This window comes from Lissotriton helveticus, chromosome 6, assembly GCF_964261635.1.
Source record: "Lissotriton helveticus chromosome 6, aLisHel1.1, whole genome shotgun sequence".
In the NCBI taxonomy this organism is placed as follows: domain Eukaryota; kingdom Metazoa; phylum Chordata; class Amphibia; order Caudata; family Salamandridae; genus Lissotriton; species Lissotriton helveticus.
Genome location: NC_136067.1, coordinates 1,407,147,512 through 1,407,162,849, shown reverse-complemented (window position 1 = coordinate 1,407,162,849; position 15,338 = coordinate 1,407,147,512).

Sequence of the window (15,338 nt, the reverse complement as noted above, 5' to 3'; positions counted from 1 at the left end):
ACACCAAGGCCAGCAAGGAAGCCATCTATATGGGGTTCATGGATTTGGCAGCAGCATTCGATCACGTGAATAGGGATAAGCTCTGGGATATTATGTCCCTCATGGGGATTGAGGCAGGCCTAATCAACATTTTAAGGGAACTCCACAGTGACACTTCAGCAAAAGTCTGATACAATATGGAGGGTGGGTTGACTGAATCATTCCCCTGTATGAGCGGGGTACGGCAAGGCTGCATTCTCGCCCCGTTTTTATTTTCACTCTACATAAACAACTTAGAACAGGTTCTGTTAAATTTAAGGACAAATTGTCCAAGAGCAGGGTCGCGTCACATCCCTGTTTCACTTAACGCGGATGACGCGGTCCTGCTCGCACATACGCCAGGGAGTCTACAGACTTTGATTGATGGATTTGTCAACTTTATGGGTTCTTTAGATCTGTCCGTTAACCTGGGTAAATCACACGTGTTGTTGGCTGGTAATAAACCTTGTACCAAATCCACTTACCCTATAGGAAGCCACAAAATAGAAGAGGTTAAAACATTTTCCTATCTAGGCTTATTATTCGATAGGTCTTTACAATTCAATTCCCTGGTAGAGGAGCGTTGCTGTAAAATGATTGCTACCAATGGTGCTATTGCAAGCTATGGGAGGAGGGTAGGTAGATGGTGCCCCGAACAGGTGATGAAACTTTATGGTTCTATATGCTGCTCCAAAGTTATCTATGGGGCAGAGATATGGGGCTTTGCCAACATCTCGCAACTTCAGCGGGAAGAAAATACATATTTAAGATCCATCTTGAAAGCCCCACCAAGCACCGCTGGTATAATAGCCCATAGGGAATTAGAAAGGCCACACCTCGAAGACCTGGTAAAGCTAAGACCTATAGTGGCTTGGTTAAAAATTTGGTCTAACCCCGAGGCGTCCCTGAGCAGGGAAATTTTAAATGACTGCCTAGGAAGAGAGAAATGCATGAGAATCCCATGGCTCAACTATGTAAAGACCACCTTAGAAGCTCTGGGCTACAAGAATCTTTTTATTGACCCGGCAGTAATTGTACCCCAGCATAAAGTGATTGTAAAGAAAGCCTTTCTAGCCCAGAAAACAACACAGAGAGCTGAGGCCTAAGGGTCAAAAAAGACTGTGAGGGCTCATAGTCTGGTTAAGAGCACTGAGGGAATGGAGCCATATTTGTACCTCATGCATAACGCTCAGGACAGGTTTTTAATGTGTCGTTTTAGGCTCAATTTATTACCGTATTTATTAGCATCACCAGTAGGGTTTTTAACTACAATTGAGCAGAAGGGAACCTGCGGCTGCGACAATAGGTCTCCGCAGGATTCCCTTCATTTTGTATTGTTGTGCCCTTTTTACTCAATGCCTAGGCGTAGATTCTTGGTAAACATTTTAAAACAAGCTAAAATTAAACATGCTCGAGAGGCCTTAATATATTTACAACAAGCGTCTGACCCTTTAACATTGTGCTGCATCATGAATTTTATTAAAGTGGCAGTCCGATTAAGGGCAACCAGAGGGCAGGAGTGATTGTCAAGACTGTCATTGTATTCTTTAGATTGTCCTTTTTCCATTCATATGTATTTCAAGCAGGATTCTGATAAACATTTATTGGAATTTTAAACTGTTGTATATATGTATGTGCTTTTATGGTGATTTTTAATCATCGAATAAAGAATTCTTGACTTGACTTGAGTGCAACAGTAGGGAAAGTACTGGATAGCGGAGGGGTTACAATTACTATTCCCAATCCAGTGTGTGCAACAGTAGGAAAAGTGTTGGATAGCGGGGGGGGGGGATAAAAATTACTATTTCCGCTCCAATGAGTGCAAAAGTAGGAAACATTTTGGACAGCGGAAGGGTAAGCATTATTATTCCCACTCCAGTGAGTGCAACAGTAGTGAAAGTATTGGATAGCAGAGAAACAAAAATGACTGATAAAATTTCAACAATTAAAAAAAAAAATAATCTTAAGAAAAAATAAACAATATTTGAAAAATATACAATTAAATATATGAAACATATTATAATATTAATTACATATATATCAAAAAGGTACATATATAAAATACATTAATAAATATATTTATAAATATTTATTTAAAAGGAGCAAATATTCACAAACAAATTATTTAAAACATCAAAGTATTTATTTTATTTCCTACCCTAAAACACCACACCATTAAAAAAAGACATCAATATTTTTATTTCAATGTATTTCCATAATTAACATAATAAAACATTAATTTAAAATATGTTATTAATAAAAAAAGATAATAAACATTCATTGAGAACACATTCTTTAACACCATAATATCCACAACACACACCTAAAAATAATGACATAATTACCATAAATAATTACTAATTAATTAATTTAAATTAATTAACAAAAAATGAATAATTCATCAATAAAAAATAAATTACTTTCCACCCTTCACACCATTTATACCTATAAACACCACAACACACACCTAAAATTAGTTGCACAGTTACCATCATTAATTAATTCAATCAATCAATCAATCAAAAAAGCCTTATTCGATTGCTATATCAAGCAATCATAAAAACACATAAAAATAAACACATCAGTCATTTCAGAGGTTTAAATTCCAGACAATTAAAAATATTATCCAAAATCCATTATAACATTTTAGACATAATAGAGTTATCATAGTTCCAATTTCTGATAAAAGTTAATTAAATAAACATACAGTTCCTTTGATTCAATACTCGTTTAAAAAAAGTTACAGTCCTAAAAACACTATGCTCATTATCCAAAAGTTGCAATACAAGGAGAGCAGCCCGGCATTGTCGAAGCCCCAACGATTTTAAAACTAGTAATATACAAATTTTCCTCACATCCGTGTAAAACCTACAAAAAAGAACGACATGTTTCATGGACCGTGCTGAGTAGTTATCACAATGACACATTTGAAGACCTTGAGCCCAGTTGTTAATTTTGGGAAGGGCAACAAGTCTGTGAAAAACTCCCAGACTAAATCTGGTCAATTAAACCTGTCAAAAGCACCTGGTACAAAGATTAAATAGGGTTCAATACTAACCCCTTCGCTGCTAGGCCTTTTCCCCTCCTGTGCTAAGCCTTTTTTGGGCGATTTAAGGTAGTGCGCGCTTAGGCCCCTGTAACTTTTTGACCGCATAAGGTATCCACGCCAAATTTGCGTCCTTTTCTTCCAACATCATGTGGATTCTAAAGGTATCCAGGGTTTGTGGATTCCCTTGGAGGGGTCCCAGAAATTAACCAAAATATAGTGAAATGTTTGTTTTTTTCAGAAAAATGGGAAAAACGGGCTGCAAATGAAAGCCTATGGGTTTTTCCCTGCAAATGGTATCAAAAAAGGGTTTGTGGGGCTGAAATCTCCATTTTCTCAGCTTTTAGGGAATGACAGTCTTTTGTCAGAGAACCAACATTTTTCACACAGTTTTGGCATTTTTCTGGTACATAGCCTATTTTTGCTATTTTTAGAGCTTTTCACAACCTTCCAGTTAATGGTAGAAATGAGTATGAAAGCAATAAGGGATCCTGGAAAGCTATACATTTTCGAAACGTAGACAAAATTCTGAATTCAAAAAGGGGTCATTTGTCTAAATCCATGAAGGTTTCTTTATATAAACTAACAGTTAAATATTGGAATAATTGAAAATGTGTTGAAAAAAACAGCCTTTTGTCTCAACGTTTTCACCTATAACTTCTTGTAATTTTGACAGCTCTTGGAAAGCAATGTACCATTACATTTGTTAGACCTTTCTGGTTGTGGGGATATATAGGACTTGTAGTTTCTCCAAGAGCCCGACGAACCCAGATCCAAAAACTGAGCAGCAACTTGCAATGATTTTTTTTTATTTACTGGGTATAGAGCACTTATTCTTGGAAAATGTATATGTGGAAAAATCGGTATGAAAGACACCTATGTATTTCTGAATTGGGTACAAACTATAGAGTCTAGAAACAGTATATAATTGCACATTTTCAAAATTGGGAATACTCATACTAGCATGAGAATTATTGGTCATTTTTTAAAAAGATTTTTTTTGTACACAATGTCTTTTATTGGGAAGGGAGAAATGCATGAACACTCAATTGGTAATAACAGTTGATTTACAAATCTGAATTACCCTAAGTCTCCCGATAAAAACGGTACCTCACTTGTGTGGTTCGGCCTTGTGCCTGCGACAGGAAACGGCGCAAAATGCAACGTGGTCACACCTCAATTTTGCAGTTAAAAATTGACCCTTTTATGGCAAAGTGCCTACCTGTAGTTTTTGCACCCTAGCTCTGCCGGCACCTAGGGAAACCTAACAAACCTATATATTTTTGAAAACTAGACACCCAGGGGAATTCAGGATGGGGTGACTCGACTGCCTACCACCAGGTTTTGTTACCCAGAATCCCTTGCAAAGCTAAGAATTTGACATAAAAAACACATTTTCCTCACATTTCTGTGGTGGAAAGTTCTGGAATCTGCGTGGATCAACAAATTTCCACCCACCAAGCGTTCCCCCAGGTCTCCCTAAAAGAATGGTACCTCACTTGCGTGGGCAGGCATAGTGGCTGCGACATGAAACAGCGCAAAACGCAACGTGGTCGCACCTCAATTTCCCAGTGAAATCTTGCCCTTTTTGGACAAAGAGACTACCTTTTGTTTTTGAGCCCTAGCTCTGCCAGCACCTAGGGAAACCTAGCAAACCTATACATTTTTGAAAGCTAGACACCCAGGGAAATTCAGGATGGGGTGACTCGACTGCCTACCACCAGGTTTTGTTACCCAGAATCCCTTGCAAAGCTAAGAATTTGAAAAAAAAAATACATTTTCCTCACATTTCTGTGGTGGAAAGTTCTGGAATCTGTGTGGATCAACAAATTTCCACCCACCCAGCGTTTCCCCAGGTCTCCCGAAAAAAATGGTACCTCACTTGCGTGGGTAGGCATAGTGGCTGCGACATGAAACAGCGCAAAACGCAATGTGGTCGCACCTCAATTTCCAAGTTAAATCTTGCCATTTTTGGACAAAGAAACTACCTTTTGTTTTTGAGCCCTAGCTCTGCCAGCACCCAGGGAAACCTAGCAAACCTATACATTTTTGAAAACTAGACACCCAGGGGAATTCAGCATGGGGTGACTCGACTGCCTACCACCAGGTTTTTTTACCCAGAATCCCTTCCAAGGCTAAGAATTTGACAAAAAATAAACATTTTCCTCACATGTCTGTGGTGGAAAGTTCTGGAATCTGCGTGGATCAACAAATTTCCACCCACCCAGCGTTCCCCCAGGTCTCCCGAAAAAAATGGTACCTCACTTGCGTGGGTAGGCATAGTGGCTGCGACATGAAACAGCGCAAAACGCAACGTGGTCGCACCTCAATTTCCCAGTGAAATCTTGCCCTTTTTGGACAAAGAGACTACGTTTTGTTTTTGAGCCCTAGCTCTGCCAGCACCTAGGGAAACCTAGAAAACCTATACATTTTTGAAAAGTAGACACCCAGGGGAATTCAGGATGGGGTGACTCGACTGCCTACCACCAGGTTTTGTTACCCAGAATCCCTTGCAAATCTAAGAATTTGACAAAAAAAAACACATTTTCCTCACATTTCTGTGGTGGAAAGTTCTGGAATCTGCGTGGATCAACAAATTTCCACCCACCCAGCGTTCCCCCAGGTCTCCCGAAAAAATGGTACCTCACTTGCGTGGGTAGGCATAGTGGCTGCGACATGAAACAGCGCAAAACGCAACATGGTCGCACCTCAATTTCCCAGTGAAATCTTGCCATTTTTGGACAAAAAGACTACCTTTTGTTTTTGAGCCCTAGCTCTGCCAGCACCTAGGGAAACCTAGCAAAGCTATAAATTTTTCAAAACTAAACACCCAGGGGAATTTAGGATGGGGTGACTCGACTACCGACCTCCAGGTTTTGTTACCCAGAATCCCTTGCAAAGCTAAGAATTTGACAAAAAAACACATTTTCCTCACATTTCTGTGGTGGAAAGTTCTGGAATCTGCATGGATCAACAAATTTCCCCCAACCCAGCGTTCCCCCAGGTCTCCTGAAAAAAATGGTACCTCACTTGCGTGGGTAGGCATAGTGGCTGCGACGTGAAACAGCGCAAAACGCAACGTGGTCGCACCTCAATTTCCCAGTGAAATCTTGCCCTTTTTGGACAAAGAGACTACCTTTTGTTTTTGAGCCCTAGCTCTGCCAGCACCTAGGGAAACCTAGCAAACCTATACATTTTTGAAAACTAGACACCCAGGGAGATTTAGGATGGGGTGACTCGACTGCCTACCACCAGGTTTTGTTACCCAGAATCCCTTGGAAAGCTAAGAATTTGACAAAAAAAAAATTTCCTCACATTTCTGTGGTGGAAAGTTCTGGAATCTGCGTGGATCAACAAATTTCCACCCACCCAGCGTTCCCCCAAGTCTCCCGAAAAAAATGGTACCTCACTTGCGTGGGTAGGCATAGTGGCTGCGACACGAAACAGCGCAAAACGGAACGTGGTCGCACCTCAATTTCCAAGTTAAATCTTGCCATTTTTGGACAAAGAAACTACCTTTTGTTTTTGAGCCCTAGCTCTGCCAGCACCCAGGGAAACCTAGCAAACCTATACATTTTTTAAAACTAGACACCCAGAGGAATTCAGCATGGGGTGACGTGACTGCCTACCGCCAGTTTTTTTTACCCAGAATCCCTTCCAAAGCTAAGAATTTGACAAAAAAAACACATTTTCCTCACATGTCTGTGGTGGAAAGTTCTGGAATCTGCGTGGATCAACAAATTTCCACCCACCCAGCGTTCCCCCAGGTCTCCCAAAAACAATGGTACCTCACTTGCGTGGGTAGGCATAGTGGCTGCGACATGAAACAGCGCAAAACGCAACGTGGTCGCACCTCAATTTCCCAGTGAAATCTTGCCATTTTTGGACAAAGAGGCTACCTTTTGTTTTTGAGCCCTAGCTCTGCCAGCACCCAGGGAAACTTAGCAAACCTATACATTTTTGACAACTAGACACCCAGGGAAATTCAGGATGGGGTGACTCGACTGCCTACCACCAGGTTTTGTTACCCAGAATCCCTTGCAAATCTAAGAATTTGACAAAAAAACACATTTTCCTCACATTTCTGTGGTGGAAAGTTCTGGAATCTGTGTGGATCAACAAATTTCCACCCACCCAGCGTTACCCCAGGTCTCCCCAAAAAAATGGTACCTCACTTGCGTAGGTAGGCATAGTGGCTGCGACATGAAACAGCGCAAAACGCAACATGGTCGCACCTCAATTTCCCAGTGAAATCTTGCCTTTTTTGGACAAAGAGACTACCTTTTGTTTTTGAGCCCTAGCTCTGCCAGCACCTAGGGAAACCTAGCAAACCTATACATTTTTGAAAACTAGACACCCAGGGAAATTCAGGATGGGGTGACTCGACTGCCTACCTCCAGGTTTTGTTACCCAGAATCCCTTGCAAAGCTAAGAATTTGACAAAAAACACATTTTCCTCACATTTATGTGGTGGAAAGTTCTGGAATCTGCATGTATCAACAAATTTCCACCCACCCAGCGTTCCCCCAGGTCTCTTGAAAAAATGGTACCTCACTTGCGTGGGTAGGCATAGTGGCTGCGACATGAAACAGTGCAAAACGCATCGTGGTCGCACCTCAATTTCCCAGTGAAATCTTGCCATTTTTGGACAAAGAGACTACCTTTTGTTTTTGAGCCCTAGCTCTGCCAGCACCTAGGAAAACCTAGCAAACCTATACATGTTTGAAAAGTAGACACGCAGGGGAATTCAGGATGGGGTGACTCGACTGCCTACCACCAGGTTTTGTTACCCAGAATCCCTTGCAAAGCTAAGAATTTGACAAAAAAAACACATTTTCCTCACATTTCTGTGGTGGAAAGTTCTGGAATCTGCGTGGATCAACAAATTTCCACCCACCCAGCGTTCCCCCAGGTCTCCCGAAAAAAATGGTACCTCACTTGCGTGGGTAGGCATAGTGGCTGCGACATGAAACAGCGCAAAACGCAACGTGGTCGCACCTCAATTTCCCAGTGAAATCTTGCCCTTTTTGAACAAAGAGACTACCTTTTGTTTTTGAGCCCTAGCTCTGCCAGCACCTAGGGAAACCTAGCAAACCTATACATTTCTGAAAAGTAGACACCCAGGAGAATTCAGGATGGGGTGACTCGACTGCCTACCACCAGGTTTTGTTACCCAGAATCCCTTGCAAAGCTAAGAATTTGACAAAAAAAACACATTTTCCTCACATTTCTGTGGTGGAAAGTTCTGGAATCTGCTTGGATCAACACATTTCCACCTACCCAGCGTTCCCCCAGGTCTCCCGAAAAAAATGGTGCCTCACTTGCGTGGGTAGGCATAGTGGCTGCAACAGGAAAAGGTTCAAATCGTACGGTGATGAATTTACAATACCCTATAGCAAAACTACCTTGATTTTTTGGGGGGTCACCTGAGTTTGTGGCCCGGGGCTCAGTGGCCATCTTTTGAAATTACCAAACCCAAACAGTTCTGAAAACTAGACACCCGGTGGAGTCCAGGGAGGTATGGCATGCGTGGGTCCCCCAATGTTTTCCTAAACAGAAATCCCTTCAAACCTTAAATTTAGGTTAAAAAAACACTTTTCCAAACTTTTTTGGGTGGGATCTCCCTGCTGGCACAAATGTCCTACCACCCAACGTTCCCCTTGATCTCCAGAGTAAAATGATACCTCACTTGTGTGGGTGCCCCAAAGCAGAACAGGCTAAAAATGAATTTAAAAAAAATCTAGTATATAGGTTTGACAAATTAAGCACCCCAACCTTAGTCACAGGGCTTTGTCCCACCTACACAAGTGAGGTATCATTTTACTTGGGAGATCAAGGGGAACGCTGGGTTGTAGGACATTTGTGCAGGTAGAGAGATCCCACCCAAAAATGTATGGAAAAGTTGTTTTTATAACCTAAATTTAACGTTTGCAGGGATTTCTGGGTAGAAAAACATTGGGGGACCCACGCATGCCATACCTCCCTGGACTCCCCCGGGTGTCTTGTTTTCAGAACTGTTTGGGTTTGGTAGTTTCCAAAGATGCCCGCCAAGCCCCGGGCCAAAAGCTCAGGTGACCCCCCTCAAAAAATAAGATAGTTTTGCTAAAGGTAATTTTTAAGTCTCCACCGTACGAATTGGGCCTTTTCCTGTTGCAGCCACTATGCCTATCCACGCAAGTGAGGTACCATTTTTACCGGGAGACCTTGGGGAACGCTGGGTGGGAGGTAATTTGTGTGAGCCCAGTGATGCCACGCTTTCCCACACACAAAAAGTGCGAAAAAACTGATTTTTTCAGCTAGGATTGAGGTTTGCAAGGGATTCTGGGTAAAGGAACGTTGGAGGATCCACGCAAGCCATACCTCCTTGGAAGCCCCCGGGTGTCTACTTTTCAGAAATGTGTGGGTTTGGTAGGTTTCCCTAGATGGCCGTCTAGCACGAGGCCAAAAACCCAGGTAACCCCTCTTGCAAAAGCTGGTGGATTTGACAATGGTGACAATGTCATAGTGGCTGCAACAGGAAAAGGTCCAAATCGTACGGTGGAGAATTAAGTTTTCAATTTGAGAGCGTGCGATTCAAGGGACAATATTACATGGAAATTGTGACAGACAATTTCAAGTTTGCAGGAGATTGTGGATAAAAATCAACAATAGAATTCACCAGAAAGACATGACCATATACTTCCATGGTTTAACAATAATATCTAAATTTAGTAAGTTATTTATAGCTATAATGTACACCTTAACAGAGTTACTCAAAAGTCAAACATTCAAGCACAACTATCTATTCCTCAAAGACACACACATACAGGTTGGATTTGGCACGAGGGCGAGTGATGGTTCAGTACATAAAATTTTATTAACAAGATATTTCAAAAAATGAAATGCTCTGTCAATAAATAAATGCATAAAAACCGAACCAATGACTCGCAACTAGTGAGCTGTAAAGCCACGACAAGGCACCAACCGTTTTACAGGCCATTCACGCACCTTTCATACCTGATACAAACCAGACCATTGACACCATCCGGAAGGAACAGCAACACATTACAACAATCACAATAAGGGACAAGGTACACCCTACTTCAGAGAGAGATAAAAGACAAATATTACTGCACAGCCATCTATTCCGCAAGCACACACACATACTGGTTGGATTTGGCACGAGGGTGAGTGATGATTCAGTACATACAATTGTATTCGCAAGTAATTTCACAAAAATGAAATACACTGCGTATAATTGAAAGTATGATAAACGGAACCACTGACTCACAGCTCGTGAGCTGTGAAGCCACGTCAAGGCACCAACCTCTTTACAGGCCATTCATACACCTTTCGTACGTGTGACACATACAAAACATTCACACCGCCAGCCGCGGACCCATCACATTTCAACACTCACACCAGCAGACAGCGCCATTCAAGGGCCCATCACTTTCACACGCCCACATTTCTGACATTGCAACAACACAAAATGATGGACTGCGTGGAGTGTCACTCAACTAGCAGTGTGTGTAGTGAACAACAGAAAGTAACTACTCACACACCGCCAGCCGAGCGCCAGTCCACCCACACCACCATCCAAGCACCAGACCATGCACACCGCCAGCCAAACACCACTCAGCGCACACCGACAGCCAAGTACCACTCCACACACACCACCAGCCAAGCACCACTCCACGCACACCGCAAGCCAAGCGCCACTCTGTGCACAAACAGCCAAGTACCACTCCACGCACACCACCAGCCAAGCGCCACTCCACACACACCACCAGCCAAGCGCCACTCAACACACACCACCAGCCAAGCGCAACTCCACACACACCGCCAGCCAAGCACCACTCCGTGCACAGACAGCCAAGTATCACTCCACGCACACCACCAGCCAAGGACAAATCCAAACACAACACCAGGCAAGCGCAAGAGCACGCACACCGCCAACCAAACACCAGACCACGCACACCGCCAGACAAGCACCAGTCCACAGACACCGCCAGACAAGCACCAGTCCACAGACACCGCCAGACAAGCGCCAAACCATGCACACCGTCAGACAATGGACACTACAAGCAAACCAACATCATACTTTAGTTTTTTTTTTAAATAAAAGAAAAACAAAAACAAATTGCAAATTGATACAAATCTACTAACTCAACAACTAAATCTAAAAAGACTACACAAATGCAAACTTTGAAACTGAACAATAAGACCAACCAGTTCACTTTACCACTCACTGATACTCCCAAAAATTATTTTGCGTGTGGTACAATCTAAAACAAGCAGGTACACACAGCCCGGGGTTTGAAGGGCAGTCGGGGCAGTACATACGAACCTCCTTCCGCAAACCTCTTAGCCAACAGACTCTACAACTCCGACTGGGAAAGTCTTTTGAGATTGTAGGAGGAATTGTATCAGGAAAGTGGCGATCTTTCAATCTGGCAACATCCTCCACCACTCCAACTCTAGGAACACTTGCCTGTTCCACTAAAACAAGGCTGCCTATTACAGACACCTGAAACTTTACAAAAGTCATCTTTGACTGGGGACAAGATTTCTGGAACACAACAAAAGCATTAAAGGTTGCCAAGTGGAAAAGATGGATAGCCAACTTCTTGTACCAAATGTAAGCCTTACGAAGAGCAGCATACGGTTCCAACCTCTGATCTACTCTGTCAACACCACCCATGTACTTATTGTAGTGCATTATGCACACAGGTTTGCGCACTTCTGCAACCTGACCCCAAACAGGCACCGGTTCAGTGCTTTCATCATGTATTGTAGTCAACATGTAGACATCTCTCCTGTCTGAAAACTTCACAGCTACAAGCTCCTCACAACGCAATGCACTGCACTGTCCCCGAGCAAGCTTTCGACAAACAAGTTCTTTTGGGAAACCTTTACGGTTTGAGCGGATTGTGCCACAAGCAACAGTGTCCACTTTGGCCAATTCCCTGAAAAACCGCACACCAGTGTAGAAGTTATGGACATACAAATGATGGCCTTTGTTAAAAAATCCACGACCAAGTTCCCACACAATTTTCTCAGTCACTCCAAAAGTCGACGGACAACCAGGGGGGTTAATCCTGAATTCCTTACCAGTGTACACCCTGAAATTAGAGACATATCCAGTCTCACTGTCACACAGCATATACAGTTTGATTCCATAGCGTGCCCTCTTACTAGGAATGTATTGCCGAAATACCAAGCGGCCCTTGAACAACAGCAAAGACTCATCCACTGCAATTTCTTTCCCAGGATAAAAGATCTCAGAAAATCGATCAACAAAATGATCAATGGCAGGCCGAATCTTGAAAAGACGGTCACAATCAGGGTGATCTCGTGGCAAAGCAAGACTATTGTCAACAAAATGCATCATCCGAAGCAGAAGCAAATACCTATCACGACTCATGACTGCCGGAAATATAGCTGTTTCCATCAAGGGACTAGTAGACCAATATGAAGCCATTGATGCTTTCCTAAGCAAGCCCATCAAAAAAGTTAAACCCAAAAACTTTTTCATCTCCTCCAAATTTGTGGGAGTCCACCGGGTAGCTCTAGCGTGGGGCTTAAGGCTGGCACTGTTCACCCTCAAAAAAATTTCAGCATACAAATTAGTCTGCTCTACAATCTCTGCCAAAAACACATCATCCATAAACAACTTGAAAAAATCAATAGGCAAAAAGTTTTCAGTGTTCACCCTACACCCTGGAACACCAGTAAATTCAGGCAATGCCGGCTGAACCATGCCTGGTGCAACCCAGAGGTCAGAACTTTCATCGTCAAGTCTTGCAGCCGCAGGCTGCCGCCCAGCTGCCTCTTGTCTCACTACACCAACTGGAAGTCTAGCAGCCCCAGGCTGCAGCCCAGATGTCTCTTGCCGCACTATTGGCACAGCAATGTCCTCCGCAACCACAGGCACATCATCCACACCAAAAGTAGCTTCATCAGCACTCAGAGTGTCTTCATCATCAGATGAAGCCATGTGTAGAGAAAACTCACTACCTGAATCTTCACCTCCCACCTCTGGCTCAGAATCAGAGTCAGTCTCTGGACCATGGTCAGAGGAAGAATCAAAAAGCATTCCAACAACTTGCTGAGCAGTAATCCGGCGGCTAGCCATTATCCTTACAAATAAAGGAGTCTGCACAAACAACTCAACAACCCCAACACTGTGCAAAGTAAGATAAAAAATGTAAGCCTTTATCACAAATATCTATATTTAGAAAAAATATACAATTCACTTACAAGAGACAACTACACTCACCAGCACCTACTCTGCAAAGACACAGCAAATAGGCAACGATATCCCACTAGAAAGAAGAAAAAAAACTTACATCTACAGAAGGACACATCGAAAACAAATGCAAAACATGTTTTACAATCACAAAAAACAGAAACCAAACATAAACAATTAAATTACAATTGAACAAAAAACAGGTCTCTTACCAAACACATGCAACTACAGAAACAGCAGATCAGAACCACCAGTAACGGACCTGCACACTGCAACAATCTAAAGAGAAAAAAAAAACAATACACATTAGAAGAAACAAAAACAACACACATTACAACAGGCTATGTCACAGGGTATGTCACAAATGGGGTGTCTGTCCCCAAGGGGGGCAGAATATAAATCATTATAAACGTGGGCCCCCTGGAAGCAACCCTACGGAGGGCAGAGAGGGCAAATAAAGACACGGCAGAACATACTTTTGAAAACAAGTGGGCCCAAGGAAGCAACCCTTGGCCAAGCTCACTATAAAAAAAAAACCTGGAGTCTATTCGGCTTTTCTATCCCCCCTGGGTCCTGAAACGGTAAGAACAGTCTACAATATTTATAATGCCCCCTGGAAGTGACCCTTGCCCAAGGGGTCGCTTCCTTTATAAATATAATAAAATCCCTGGTGTCTAGTGGGCTTTTCTGCCCCCCCTGGGACCAGACGCGGCCCAAAAAATGGCTGATCTGCCCCCAGGGGGGCAGACAAGTCTAAAAAAAATTAAGGGCCACTAGGAAGTGACCCTTCCCCAAGGGGTCGCTTCCTTTATAATTATAAACAAATCCTGGTGTCTAGTGGGCTTTTCTGCCCCCCCCCCCCTGGGTGCAGATCGTCCAAAAAAATGGCCGATCTGCCCCAGGGGGGATGCAGAAAAGTCTGATAAATAATTTATCCCCCTAAGGAAGCGGGTCGCTTCCTTTATAAATATAATTCAATCCCTGGTGTCTAGTGGGCTTTTCTGCCCCCCCCCGGGTCCAGATGCGGGCGAAAAAACCGCCTATCTGCCCCCAGGGGGGGCAGAAAAGTCTAAAAAAAATATGGGGCACTAGGAAGCGACCCTTCCCCAAGGGGCCGCTTCCTTTACAATTAAAAACAATCCCTGGTGTCTAGTGGGCTTTTTTGTCCCCCCTTGGTGCAGATCGGCCAAAAAAAGGGCCGATCCGCCCCAGGGGGGGCAGAAAAGTCTGAAAAATATTTGGGGCCAAAAAGGAAGCGACCCTTGCCCAAGGGATCGCTTCCTGCACAGTTTTATTTCACCCAAAAACAATCCCTGCTGTCTAGTGGGGCATTCCTGGTGCAAGATCGCGACGCTGTGCGCGATCGTGCACAAGGAATGCCGTGCATTGGGACATCAGGGGAGAGGAAACACAGTTTCCTCCCCCCCGATGCCTCAAGGCACCGAAAAACGCCCCCCCCGCCCCACCGGAGCACTGAACACCCACCTCTGTGCTGGACGCGCAGGAATGAAATGGATCCCAGCGCGTCCAGCGCTTCCTGAAGACGTCGGCGCGTGCTGTGCGCGCTGACGTCACCAGGAAGCGTGGGGGGGCCAGGGAGTGGCAGCGGAGAGTCTTCCGCTGCCACCCCAGGTAAAAGCGCCAAGATCCATGCCCCAGGGGGGGAGCGCCAGCGCTCCCCCCCAGGGCTGTACTGATGACAGAGCGGTTCCGTCATCAGCACAGCCCAACCGATGCTGATGACGGAACCGCTCCGTCATCAGCATCGAAGGGGTTAAAAGTAGTTAAAATCAACTGTGCAGGGCGGTTGGTTTTGTAATCTCTGACATTCTAATAGTATCCAATAACAGAAGGCCCTCTTTTTTTAACTCCTCCCTCATTATCATCTGAGTAGTTCTTGGATTAGTAAAATATTCTATACGACCCAAATCTTGTAAAAAGTCTCGGACATATCTTACCCATGGGATCTTTAGGGCCCCTTCCAGTTTCTGTAAGAATGTCTCTATTTAACTTTGTTTCTTCTTTGGCCCAGTGTCTGTGCCA